This window comes from Zalophus californianus, chromosome X, assembly GCF_009762305.2.
Source record: "Zalophus californianus isolate mZalCal1 chromosome X, mZalCal1.pri.v2, whole genome shotgun sequence".
NCBI classification, from domain to species: domain Eukaryota; kingdom Metazoa; phylum Chordata; class Mammalia; order Carnivora; family Otariidae; genus Zalophus; species Zalophus californianus.
Window position 1 is genome coordinate 118,188,044 of NC_045612.1, and position 13,597 is coordinate 118,201,640.

Genomic DNA, 13,597 nt, shown 5'->3' on the forward strand with positions numbered 1-13,597 from the left:
CCATTACAAATGGAGATAGAACCTTACAGCTCTATTTCTTTGAAATGTCGGTAGAAAAGATTTCAGACTTTCTGGAAATGGAAATGGTATAATTTCAGGATTAATTATGGAGATCTGGAAGCAGTATGTGTCAATAGGTACATTGAAACTGCCCGTGACATGTTCTGAAACAAAAACCATGTATAAAATGTAGGAACTAAGTTGAAAAATGGAGGCTGTCAAAAAGTAAACAGAATTTAATTATAATAGTTTATCTGTAGGAGAGTTAGGATAATACAAAAAAAGCATGTTGCTTCTTTTTTATCTATAAAAGCAACCAAAATATATTCATCTATATACATCAAATAACCTCTTTGCAAGTGAGTTTTGTACTCCAGTATATTTTTCCTACCTACTACAAATAAGAACAGCTGAAGTTTGAGGGAATGATGCCCTTGCCACTCTCTCATGATTCAGTAGTGTTTGCGTGTACCCATAAGCACATTCCTCTGACCACTGTCCTGGTCATGAATCTGAAGTTCCCCTCAAAAACATGCTTCTCCCAAATCCACACTGAAGTGAAAATGAGTCTTGTTTTAGAACAGAGCACACCACAGTTTTCAGACACAAAACTTTTTGTTGTCCTCCTGATCCCTTAACTAGGGAATGCATGCAAGCCAGCTTAGGATGATGTTATTCAGTTTGGTGACTAGGTTGAGGGAGGGGGAAGAAATGTAATATTTATTGATTGCCAACTATATGCCAAACAGTAAGCTTGAAAAACACATACAAGCAAATATCCATGTCCATACATATGTGTGGTTACATCCTTCCAGCAACCCCCAAAGTGTAATTATTAGTATTGTCCCCAGTATGAACAAAATGTTAGACCAAATTAAGGGGGTGCACCTAAGCAAGTTAATGCTATGTACCCTTGTTACAAAGATGTTCAAAATGAGCAGATCCTTTTAGAATTCTAATAATACGTAAGTGAATCTTTTATTGTCCTGATCACATCTCTTTATACCATATAAAATTGAATGCTCAGTTTTTTCCCAGTCTTAGAAAAGATCTAATTAACTTACTTCTCTGCCTGCTCTTCCCAATAAAGGCAAAAACGTCGACTGTCCAAGCTAGAAACCTATGTAATGCTTTCTCTCTCTTGCCTAAAACTTGGACAGTACCAGATATTGAGAGGTATCCTTTCTCTTCCTTATATTCAAACTTGTGGAAACATTATTTTCCATTCTAAGAATTTGAGAGTGAAAACTATTTCTTAGGTAACCCCATCTGGAGAAAGTCAGGCTTCTAATGCCAAAGCCAGTATGGTGTAGTGGAAAGAATGCTGATCCATAAACTGTGTACTTAATTGAATCCTTTGGTTCGTTCTGTTTTCCCTTTTTGAGTTGCCTGGATCTGTTACTTGAATTGCTTTCTGCCTCAGCAAAATCGCCCTCTCCTATAAGAATCCTACTGTTGAGTATCTTCACTGTGCCGTTGGTCTGGCCCCTTTCAGGGATCTTATTTCAATAATCCTGTCTTGCCTTTTTATTCAGTAGGATAGCAGGCACTGTCAGATAGTGAGTGGTCGGTCGTAAGGGCAGAAAGGCAGAAACCTTCTCTGCCCTCACTGTTCCCCTTTTTTCTGTGCATAACTGAGGCCAACATAATGGTTCTGAGTTCAGCTAGGAAAATTATTTAGCATCTTTAAACTTTATCTTTAATTACCCATGTCCTCACAGCAGCAGTCACTTACCCCAATAGTACAAGCAGTGTTATGGGCCAGTAAAACATGCCATCAGCTAAAACATTTATCACTAGATCATCCGTTCAGTCAGGAGTCGGAAAAGAGTGTGATGCACCCTGTTGATTGCCTTTTCCACATTGATTTCTTCCTTTTCTTGTACCAGAACTCTCATTTTGGTCAGGAAACTTCTTTCTACAGCTCATGTGATTGGGAAAGTAGACCCTATCCCCAGTTCCAGAGCTTAGTCCTGAATAGTCTAAGCCAGTTAATGTAAGACATTTGCCTGGAAGCTGGTATGGGCCTGGAATGAGCACAAAACCTAAATTGGGCCTAATTGGACTGAGGGCCTAAAACAACTCGGAGTTTTGGTGATGACGAGGCTCTTCTGTCCTGCTGGAAGTGGGTGGCCCTAATTTAAAAATCACGGGAAATTAGGCATTAGAATGAATCTGACATTACAGCCTGCAAAATTGTTTTATTGTGCCGCTGAATCAAACCTAAATCCCACCCTTTCCTGGGACTACTTTCTTACTTCAGAAAAAAAAATTCCTTCTAACCGAAATCAAGATTTTGGTTAATTGCGCCTAAAAACATTCCTCACTGCTAGACATGGGGAAAAAGAATTCCAGAGAGCAGAACTGACTGTTGGACCTGTGGACCTCCCAGGACAGGAACAGTTTACTACGGAAACAGGATGCTTGTGCTCGCTGAAAGAAGAGTGTGGAAGAGCTACCTACTCCTTGCCCCTCATGCACCTTTCCTTTCTGGGCAGTGGCTCCCTGGTCTTTCTGGGTTTTGTTTTTGATTTTTTTTTTTTTTAGTTTAAAATCAACTTAGTTTGTACCTGATAGTAGTTTATATCTGAGATAAGCTTTAATGTTTAAAAAATTCTTTATCTTTTCTCTGTTCCTTAGCTTAGCTTCCCTCTGGTATTACACCAGGCCACTTGCTCAATGATGCCTTCCTCAGTGGGTTAGAGATTTGTGTCAGATTATTTAACCTTTCTCTATGTTTCCTGTTTTATTTTTTAATCAAATTTTGCTTTTTATTTTTAATTTGTGAAAAACTTTTAATTGAATTAGAGTTGACACGAAGGTGAGATTATACATGTAAGGACTATATCTATTGTGTTTATAACCCTAGCTGTATCCTCTCCAGTAGGAAGAGAAAGAAGTCTCTATCAATTTTGACTTTCTAAGAGTCTTTGTGCTAGGAAAAACAGATTTGATATTATGGGACTGTTTTGGAAATAGAGTAGTACTGCTATATCAAAAGAGATGCACAGCGTTATTAATTTAGAGCTTGTAGCTTTTTCAAAGGTAACAAATAAATGTACTAGAACATGAATGGTTACCTTTTAATATATACTAGGGAACAAAAGATAACCTTTTCTAACTTCATTCATTCTAACCTCATTTAAAAAAAAACAATATGGTGGGAATTTTTAGTGTAGTTTTTGTAAGCCTGAGGAGATGCTTTAAGGTTTAGAATTACTAAGTAATTTGGTTATGTCAGTGCAATAATAAAATCCTCTTATAAGTTATTCAAATAGGAAACTATGCTCTCACACTCAAAAGATTCCAGTAAATGTAGTAAAAACACTGGGAGTGGGGGCAGGCAGCAGCATCTGAAAGGAGCCAGGACCAAATAAATGTATTCTTGATAATCTGCAAAATTGTCAGAGAAAGTGATCATGTAGTACATGTGTTGGGCCAGAGAAGGGGAGGTGAGATTTGGTGTGCAGATGGTCTGGTGTTTCCTGTAGCTGGTGGCTACCTGGAAGGGGAGAGAATTAGCCTGGAACTATAAATAGTAGGAAAAATAATTATAAAGCCATTTGGCTTATAAAGTCAGTTTGTAATAAAACAGTGCCATGTCCTCTGACAGTTTTATGTTAACAAAATGCACCTATTGTTAAAAAAAAAGATTAGAAGATCACATTGAAATTATCTCTGAGGAAAAAATAAAAGAGATGTACAATTCAACAAAGATATAAATTTGTTCATATAATTGAAATATCAGGGAAAATGCAGTCCATGTTATCATCAGTCCTGTGATGGACAAGTTCTTAGAGTTAATTGATGGCCCCTGCTGAGTTTTATCTTTTGACTGGTGCCCTCCAACTATATCTAATACCTGAGTCTCTCTTCCCTATTTCCTTTCAGTTGTCTTTGTTAGAACCATCGCTTTCCAGAAATATTGCAATTTACCATTGCTCAGTCATATTTGGGGGTTTCTTAAATTCAAGTGTCAGTTCTTAAAATAACCCTTAAGTACCTTCTCTTTGAGATATCTCTAGGAGGTCTTAAAATTTCTGAAATGTTTGTTGTTGGCAGGGAATCACTGGTGGAGAATGGAATTCCAGGAAAAGTTGTAAGCTCTCCAGCCTAGAAAACTTAGATGTATATTCCATGTGGGTACTGCATCACTTGAGAAGGAAAGCAGTGGAATTGTTTTCTTTTTTAACTGATGTGCCAATTAGAAAATATTTCGCCTCTTTCAAAATATCAGTGGTGTATGAAGTGGAAGGGGATATGGAGATTTTCATTCAGTCATGTGTTTATTGACATTTTATTGAAGACATTGTCATGCCCAGATGTATAAGCAGGTGCTGGGGATATAAAGATGAATACAATACCTTCTTAGGTTTTAAAGAGCTTGCAGTCTTAATTGGAGAGACAGTGACACAGAGTTGCATGTTACACTGAGATAATTCATACAAGTATACCTGGGGTTCCATAGGAATACCCTTATAGGACACTGTGCCCATTAGGGGCACCGTCTGAGAGCAAGAGTTCTTAATTTGGGGGAACAGGACTTTTTGGGAATCTGATAAAAGCTAAGGGTATTCATGTTGGAGGTAGCTGTGGCTTAAAGTGGTGTTATAACAGAATTTTGCCTGTATCAGGGATCATCTGCCAGACCTGTTCATGCCCCATAAAGAAAGGTACAGAGAGAAATGTATACACAAAGAAGTTCAAACCAGAGTACTTGGTTCAGTAAAAAGGGGTCTAAAATACTTAAATCATGCAGTTTTGAAATACTTATTGATTGAAAAATTGGCTTTATTATATTGGTGAGCCCATAAAATAATTATATCCAAAACCCTCTTATTTTTTTTATTTTTATTTTTTTAAATATTTATTTATTTATTTGAATGAGAGAGAGAGAGCGAGCGCTAGTGGGGTGGGGGTGGAAGGGGGAGAGGGAGAGGGAGAGAGAATCTCAAGGAGACTCCCTGCTGAGTGCAGAGCCCCATGCAGGACTCGATCCCACAACCCCAAGATCATGACCCTCACTAAAATCAAGATTTGGATGCTTAACTGACTGAGCCACCCAGGCACCCCTCCAAAACCCTTTTAGAAACAAAAAGAACAAAACAAATTTGTTCTGAAAATTAAAATAACATATCCATGTATGTTAAAGCAAATAATTTCCTTCAATTGATTATCTGAATGATTTTATTTTAATGCAGTAAACAATAACATTAAATTTACCATCTTAATCATTTTTAATCGTACAGTTCAGTAGTGTTAAGTATATGCACATTGTTGTGCAACAGATCTCTAGAACTTTTTGGTATTGCAAAACTGAAACTCTGTACCCATTAAACATTAATTCTCCCTCCTCCTTTCCCCTGCCCTTGCTCTACACTAATAATTCTCAGCAGTGATTATACATAGGAATCACCTGAGGACTTCATAGAGCAATTTGCTGATCCTATGCCCACCTGGGAGATTCTGATCCAGTTGCTCTAGGTTCTGCCTTGGGCCTTGGCAAAGGTTTCAAAGCTCCAGGTGATTTTGATGTGCATCCAGGGTTGAGAGCTACCACTTTACTAGAAGCAGCAAATTAACTTGACCATTTCAGGGGGCACAGCTTCACAGATTTTTCTTTGTCAGTGCATCTTTCTCTTAACAATGTAATATCCCATTGTTTCTCAAGCTTTAATGTACATATAAATCACCTGGGGATCTTGTTCAATTCTGCATTCTGATTCAGCAGGTCTAGGGTGGGGCCTGAGACCGCGCAGGTCTAACAAGCTCACAGATGATGTTGATGCTGCTGATTCACGGACTCCACTCATAATCAAGGGTGATAAGCCACTCTATGGTATTGTCAAAGTCAAGGCTTGTATGTTGGGGAAAATTCAAGTTTTCAAAGTATAGTTTTGTTGTCATTCCATATGTTCTCACAGTCTGATGAGCTTTTTTTTGAATGGTTAAATACAAAGTAATCCATCTCTGCTGGTATTGTGCTTCCATTGATACAAACTCTGTACAGAAGTATTGCCTTGCATTATCTGTGTTCCGAAGGGTACGTAAGACTCTTACTTTCTTCTTTGACATTTTCCAATTTAGGTTATCTTCCATGCCTAATGTCCATAATCATTGTGGAAGGATATCTTTTCTTTAATTCCTAACAGTGAAAAATTACTCTGAACACTGAAGCAATGGAAAGATGATGATTGTACAATGCCTAATGGCACCCTTTATCCATTAGGACTTATAGTGAAAGAATACTCAACTCAAAACAAATTTACCAGTGAAAAAGATGTCCTGATTACTATAACTCGTGGGTGGTATGCAGGCTTGAGTCAGTTTGATTTAGCCGCTCAGCAGGATATCAAGGATGTTCTCATCTTCATTCTAAGGTTGGCTCCCCACACAGTACAGAAAGGCTGCAACACTTCCAGATATACCTCTGCACATGACTCCATCCAGAAAGAGCTTACAGAAGAGCAAGGAACCTTCTTTTCCAAAGGAAAATCTTGCCTCATGCCTTACTGCCCACACTTAGTCACACATTCAGTCCTGAAATGGTCTATGGCCATTTGAATACCCTGTATGGATTGGCTTAGGCCTGGGTTATGACAGGGAGACTTTTCACTGTTTACTACTACTTAAATGTTTTTATATAGGCATTTGTTACAGGTTGAATTGTGTTCTCCCAAAAAGATACATTGACGTCCTAACACCCCTCCCCCCACCACCCTGGTACCATAGAATGTGACTTTGTTTGGAAATAGAGTCATTGCAGATGTGATTAGTTAAGTTGAGATGAGATCATTCTGGAGTAGGGTGGGTCCCTAATCCAATATGACTGGCGTTCATAACTTATAAGGTGTGAAGACACAGGAAGAATGTAATGTGACAACATAGGCAGAGATTGGAGTTGTGTAACTACAAGCCAGGGAATGCCAAAGATTGCCAGTGAACCACCAGAAGCTAGAAGGGACTCCTACAGATTTCAGAGGGAGCATGACATTGCCTGCTTCTTGATTTCAGACTTCTAACTTCCAGAACTGTGAAACAATATATTCTGTTGTTCTAAGCCACTCAGTTTGTGGCATCTTGTTTTGGCAGCCCTAGGAAACTAATACAAGACTTATTATCCATTACAATCATTTTAAAAATTAAAAAAATCAAGGATATTTTGGAGGAAGGAGGGTAGGTCATTGTGAAGGCCATGAAAAAATAGCAAGATGTTTGCATAGGATTAAAGGCAGATGGTTCTTAGTGTTAAAGATTTGGTCAATCTGTCCTCCTAAATCTTTTAATTTTATCAAGTTTCTTTTCCCCGTTTTCATTGCTACTTCTCTATTCCATGCTACCATTATTTTTCACCTGGATTATTTCAGCAGCTTTCCAACTTGTCTCCAGGATTTTACTCTTGCTTCCTTCTAGTCCTGTTCTCCAAACAGCAAACAATTGTCAAAGCACAAATCTGATCAGAAAAACCACTCATCTCTCCATTCTTTCAGTGTTCATTCACTAGCTTCCCAAATTACTTTTAGAATAAAATCAGAATCTCTGTGTGGCATATTAGGTGTATGGTGTCATCTAGCCTACCTCATGCACTTAGTTAGGATTCTACTTCTGTCCCTGTGGACACTAGTCATTGACATCCCATCATTTCTTCAAGCATGGCATTGTGCTTTCTACCTCAAACTGTGCACATGCTCTTCCTATTACCTATGCTGCTCTCTCTCCAATCCTACCTTCCTTCACCTCATTTCATGCTCACCCTTCAAATCTCAGTTCTTAATTTACGTCTTCATGGAAACCCCTGACCCTCCAAGACCGGGTCAAGTCCCCCTGTATAGACTTTTGTAGTACACTATACTTCTTTCCAGCGACTGTAATTATAATTTAATCATTAAGTATTTATAGGCAGGTACTATAGTTAACTCCAATTTGAAATCAGGGCTGTTAACTCCAAAATGTAAAACCTCATACTCTTAACTTCCTTGTGGGCAAAGTCCATTTTCTGTCTTGATCAACTTTATATCCTGTCTAGCACAGTACTTTGCACATAATTGGTACTTAACTAATATTAGTGTAATTTTTTTAAAAAAAGAAAATATTAATGAATGAAATGTAGTTGTAAAGAATTCAAGTAAAGAACCAACCTTGGTGTGTTTGTGTGTGTGTGGTAGAGGGGAGGATTTCCATGTTCCCATGTCACATTGAGAGGCTTGTACTTAGTTCTTCAATCAGTGGTTTTTAGACTTTGATCATGTAAGCAGGTGTAATTTTAGGAATTGCAGTGACGAGCATATATTTGACAAATTTTTGTTTTGCCAGGTAAGGATGTAATGATGACATTCCACTTCAGTGAGGAAAATATGGTCTTAGGAAATCCAAGTAGCTGCCTGGGGGAGAAAGGGGAGAATGTGCCTATTACCAGGATTAATTTGATATAGGTCAAAGTTTCAAGCATAAAAAAGAAAAAAAGCAGATTAGATGAAAACAAGGGATGCTTTCCAGGTTAACTTGGAGTGGGGAAGACTTATCAATCTATTTCACAAAATCCAGAAGCTGTAAAATTTGTTCACATTAAAAGAAAGTCAAAACACCTTTATTTTAAAAAAAGTCAAAAGACAACACTAGAAAAACATTATTTATGACATTTCTTTTTTTTACCTTTAATTTTTTTTATTGTTATGTTAATCACCATACATTACATCATTAGTTTTTGATGTAGTGTTCCATGATTCATTGTTTGTGCATAACACCCAGTGCTCCACGCAGAACGTGCCCTCTTTAATACCCATCACCAGGCTAACCCATCCCCCCAACCCCCTCCCCTCTAAAACCATCAGTTTGTTTCTCAGAGTCCATCGTCTCTCATGGTTCGTCTCCCGCTGTGATTTACTCCCCTTCATTCTTCCCCTCCTGCTATCTTCTTTTTTTTTTTCTTAACATATATTGCATTATTTGTTTCAGAGGTACAGATCTGTGATTCAACAGTCTTGCACAATTCACAGCGCTCACCATAGCACATACCCTCCCCAATGTCTATCACCCAGCCACCCCATCCCTCCCAACCCCCACCACTCCAGCAACCCTCAGTTTGTTTCCTGAGATTAAGAATTCCTCATATCAGTGAGGTCAAATGATACATGTCTTTCTCTGATTGACTTATTTCGCTCAGCATAACACCCTCCAGGTCCATCCACGTTGTTGCAAATGGCAAGATCTCATTCCTTTTGATGGCTGCATAATATTCCATTGTATATACATACCACTTCTTCTTTATCCATTCATCTGTCGATGGATATCTTGGCTCTTTCCAGAGTTTGGCTATTGTGGACATTGCTGCTATAAACATTGGGGTGCACATACCCCTTCGGATCCCTACATTTCTATCTTTGGGGTAAATACCCAGTAGTGCAATTCCTGGATCGTATGGTAGCTCTATTTTCAACTTTTTGAGGAACCTCCATACTGTTTTCCAGAGTGGTTGCACCAGCTTGCATTCCCACCAACAGTGTAGGAGGGTTCCCCTTTCTCCGCATCCCCGCCAACATCTGTCGTCTCCTGACTTGTTAATTTTAGCCATTCTGACTGGTGTGAGGTGGTACCTCATTGAGGTTTTGATTTGGATTTCCCTGATGCCGAGCAATGTTGAGCTCTTTTTCATGTATCTGTCGGCCATTTGGATGTCTTCTTTGGAAAAATGTGTGCTCATGTCTTCTGCCCCTTTCTTGATTGGATTATTTGTTCTTTGGGTGTTGAGTTTGATAAATTCTTTATAGATTTTGGATACTAGCCCTTTATCTGATATATCATTTGCAAATATCTTCTCCCATTCTGTCGGTTGTCTTTTGGTTTTGGGGACTGTTTCTTTTGCTGTGCAAAAGCTTTTTATCTTGATGAAATCCCAATAGTTCATTTTTGCCCTTGCTTCCCTTGCCTTTGGTGATGTTTCTAGGAAGAAGTTGCTGCGGCTGAGGTCGAAGAGGTTGCTGCCTTGTTTTCTGCTTTAGGATTTGGATGGACTCCTGTCTCACATCGAGGTCTTTCATCCATTTGGAGTCTATTTTTGTGTGTGGTGTAAGGAAAGGGTCCAGTTTCATTCTTCTGCATGTGGCTGTCCAATTTTCCCAACACCATTTGTTGAAGACACTGTCTTTTTTCCATTGGACATTCTTTCCTGCTTTGTCAAAGATGAGTTGACCATAGAGTTGAGGGTCCATTTCTGGGCTCTTGATTCTGTTCCATTGATCTATGTGTCTGTTTTTGTGCCAGTACCATGCTGTCTTGATGATGACAGCTTTGTAATAGAGCTGGAAGTCCAGAATTGTGATGCCGCCAGCTTTGCTTTTCTTTTTCAACATTCCTCTGGCTATTTGGGGTCTTTTCTGGTTCCATACAAATTTTAGGATTATTTGTTCCATTTCTTTGAAAAAAGTGGATGGTATTTTGATGGGGATTGCATTGAATGGGTAGATTGCTCTAGGTAGCATTGACATCTTCACAATGTTTGTTCTTCCAATCCATGAGCATGGAACGTTTTTCCATTTCTTTGTGTCTTCCTCAATTTCTTTCATGAGTATTTTATAATTTTCTGAGTACAGATCCTTTGCCTCTTTGGTTAGATTTATTCCTAGGTATCTTATGGTTTTGGGTGCCATTGTAAATGGGATCGACTCCTTGATTTGTCTCTCTTCTGTCTTGTTGTTGGTGTATAGGAATGCCACTGATTTCTGTGCATTGATTTTATATCCTGCCACTTTACTGAACTCCTGTATGAGTTCTGGCAGTTTTGGGGTGGAGTCTTTGGGGTTTGCCACATAAATTGTCATCTGCAAAAAGAGTTTGACTTCCTCTTTGCCGATTTGGATGCCTTAGATTTCTTTTTGTTGTCTGATTGCTGTGGCTAGGACTTCTAATACTATGTTGAATAGCAGTGGTGATAGTGGACATCCCTGCCGCATTCCTAACCTTAGGGGGAAAGCTCTCAGCTTTTCCCCATTGAGAACGATATTGGCTGTAGGTTTTTCATAGATGGCTTTTATGATATTGAGGTATGTACCCTCTAACCCTATCCTCTGAAGACTTTTGATGAAGAAAGGATGCTGTACTTTGTCAAATGCTTTCTCTGCACCTATTGAGAGGATCATATGATTCTTGTTCTTTCTTTTGTTAATATATTGTATCATGTTGATTGATTTGCGCATGTTGAACCAACCTTGCAGCCCAGGGATAAATCCCACTTGGTCGTGGTGAATAATCCTTTTAATGTACTGTTGGATCCTATTGGCTAGTATTTTGGTGAGAATTTTTGCATCCATGTTCATCAAGGATATTGGTCTGTCATTCTCCTTTTTGATGGGGTCTTTGTCTGGTTTTGGGATCAAGGTAATGGTGGCCTCATAAAACGAGTTTGGAAGTTTTCCTCCTATTTCTATTTTTTGGAACAGTTTCAGGAGAATAGGTATTAATTCTTCTTGAAATGTTTGGTAGAATTCCCCTGGGAAGCCATCTGGCCCTGGGCTTTTGTTTGTTGGGAGATTTTTGATGACTGCTTCCATTTCCTTAGTGGTTATAGGTCTGTTCAAGTTTTCTATTTCTTCCTGGTTCAATTTTGGTAGTTGATACATCTCTAGGAATGCACCCATTTCTTCCAGGTTATCTAATTTGCTGGCATAGAGTTGCTCATAATATGTTCTTACAATTGTTTGTATTTCTTTGGTGTTGGTTGTGATCTCTCCTCTTTCATTCATGATTTTGTTGATTTGGGTCATTTCTCTTTTCTTTTTGATAAGTCTGGCCAAGGGTTTATCAATCTTGTTAATTCTTTCAAAGAACCAGCTCCTAGTTTCGTTGATCTGTTCTACTGTTCTTTTGGTTTCTAGTTCATTGATTTCTGCTCTGATCTTTATTATTTCTTTTCTCCTGCTGGGTTTAGGCTTTATTTGCTATTTTTTCTCCAGCTCCTTTAGGTGTAGGGTTAGGTTGTGTATTTGAGACCTTTCCTGTTTCTTGAGAAAGGCTTGTATTGCTATATACTTTCCTCTCAGGACTGCCTTTGCTGCATCCCAAAGATTTTGAACAGTTGTGTTTTCATTTTCATTGGTTTCCATGAATTTTTTAAATTCTTCTTTAATTTCCTGGTTGACCCATTCATTCTTTAGTAGGATGCTGTTTCGCCTCCATGTATTTGAGTTCTTTCTGACTTTCCTCTTGTGATTGAGTTCTAGTTTCAAAGCATTGTGGTCTGAAAATATGCAGGTAATGATCCCAGTCTTTTGGTACCGGTTGAGACCTGATTTGTGACCTAGGATGTGATCTATTCTGGAGAATGTTCCATGGGCACTCGTGAAGAATGTGTATTCCGTTGCTTTGGGATGGAATGTTCTGAATATGTCTGTGAAGTCCATTTGGTTCAGTGTGTCATTTAAAGTTCTTATTTCCTTGTTGATCTTTTGCTTAGATGATCTGTCCATTTCAGTGAGGGGGGTGTTAAAGTCCCCCACTATTATTGTATTGTTGTCATTGTGTTTCTTTGCTTTTGTTATTAATTGGCTTATATAATTGGCTGCTCCCATGTTCGGGGCTTAGATATTTACAATTGTGAGATCTTCTTGTTGGATAGACCCTTTAAGTAGGATATAGTGTCCTTCCTCATCTCTTATTACAGTCTTTGGTTTAAAATCTAATTTGTCTGATATAAGGATTGCCACCCCACCTTTTTTTGGTGTCCACTGGCATGGTAGATGGTTTTCCACCCCCTCATTTTCAATGTGGGGGTGTCTTTGGGTCTAAAATGAGTCTCTTGCAGACAGCATATCAAGAGGTCTTGTTTTTTAATCCAATCTGATAGCCTGTGTCTTTTGATTGGGGCATTTAGCCCATTTACATTCAGGGTAACTGTTGAAAGATATGAATTTAGTGCCATTGTATTGCCTGTAAGGTGACTGTTACTGTATATTGTCTGTGTTCCTTTCTGGTCTATTTTGCTTTTAGGCTCTGTCTTTGCTTAGAGGACCCCTTTCAATATTTCTTGTAGGGCTGGTTTCGTGTTTGCAAATTCCTTTAGTTTTTGTTTGTCCTGGAAGCTTTTTATCTCTCCTTCTATTTTCAATGACAGCCTAGCTGGATATAGTATTCTTGGCTGCATATTTTTCTCATTTAGTGCTCTGAAGCCATCATGCCTGTCCTTTCTGACCTGCCAGGTCTCTGTGGATAGGTCTGTTGCCAATCTAATGTTTCTACCATTATAGGTTACATATCTCTTCCCCCGAGCTGCTTTCAGGATTTTCTCTTTGTCTCTGAGACTCATAAGTTGTACTATTAGATGTCAGGGTGTTGACCTATTTTTATTGTTTTTGAGATGGGTTCTCTGTGCCTCCCGGATTTTGGTGCCTGTTTCCTTCCCCACAGTAGGGAAGTTCTCTGCTATAATTTGCTCCAATATACCTTCTGCCCCTCTCTCTCTTTCTTCTCTTCTGGGATCCCAATTATTCTAATGTTGTTTCGTCTTACCGTATTGCTTATCTCTCAAATTCTGCCCTCGTGATCCAGAAGTTGTTTATCTCTCTTTTTCTCAGCTTCTTTATTTTCCGTCATTTGGTCTTCTATA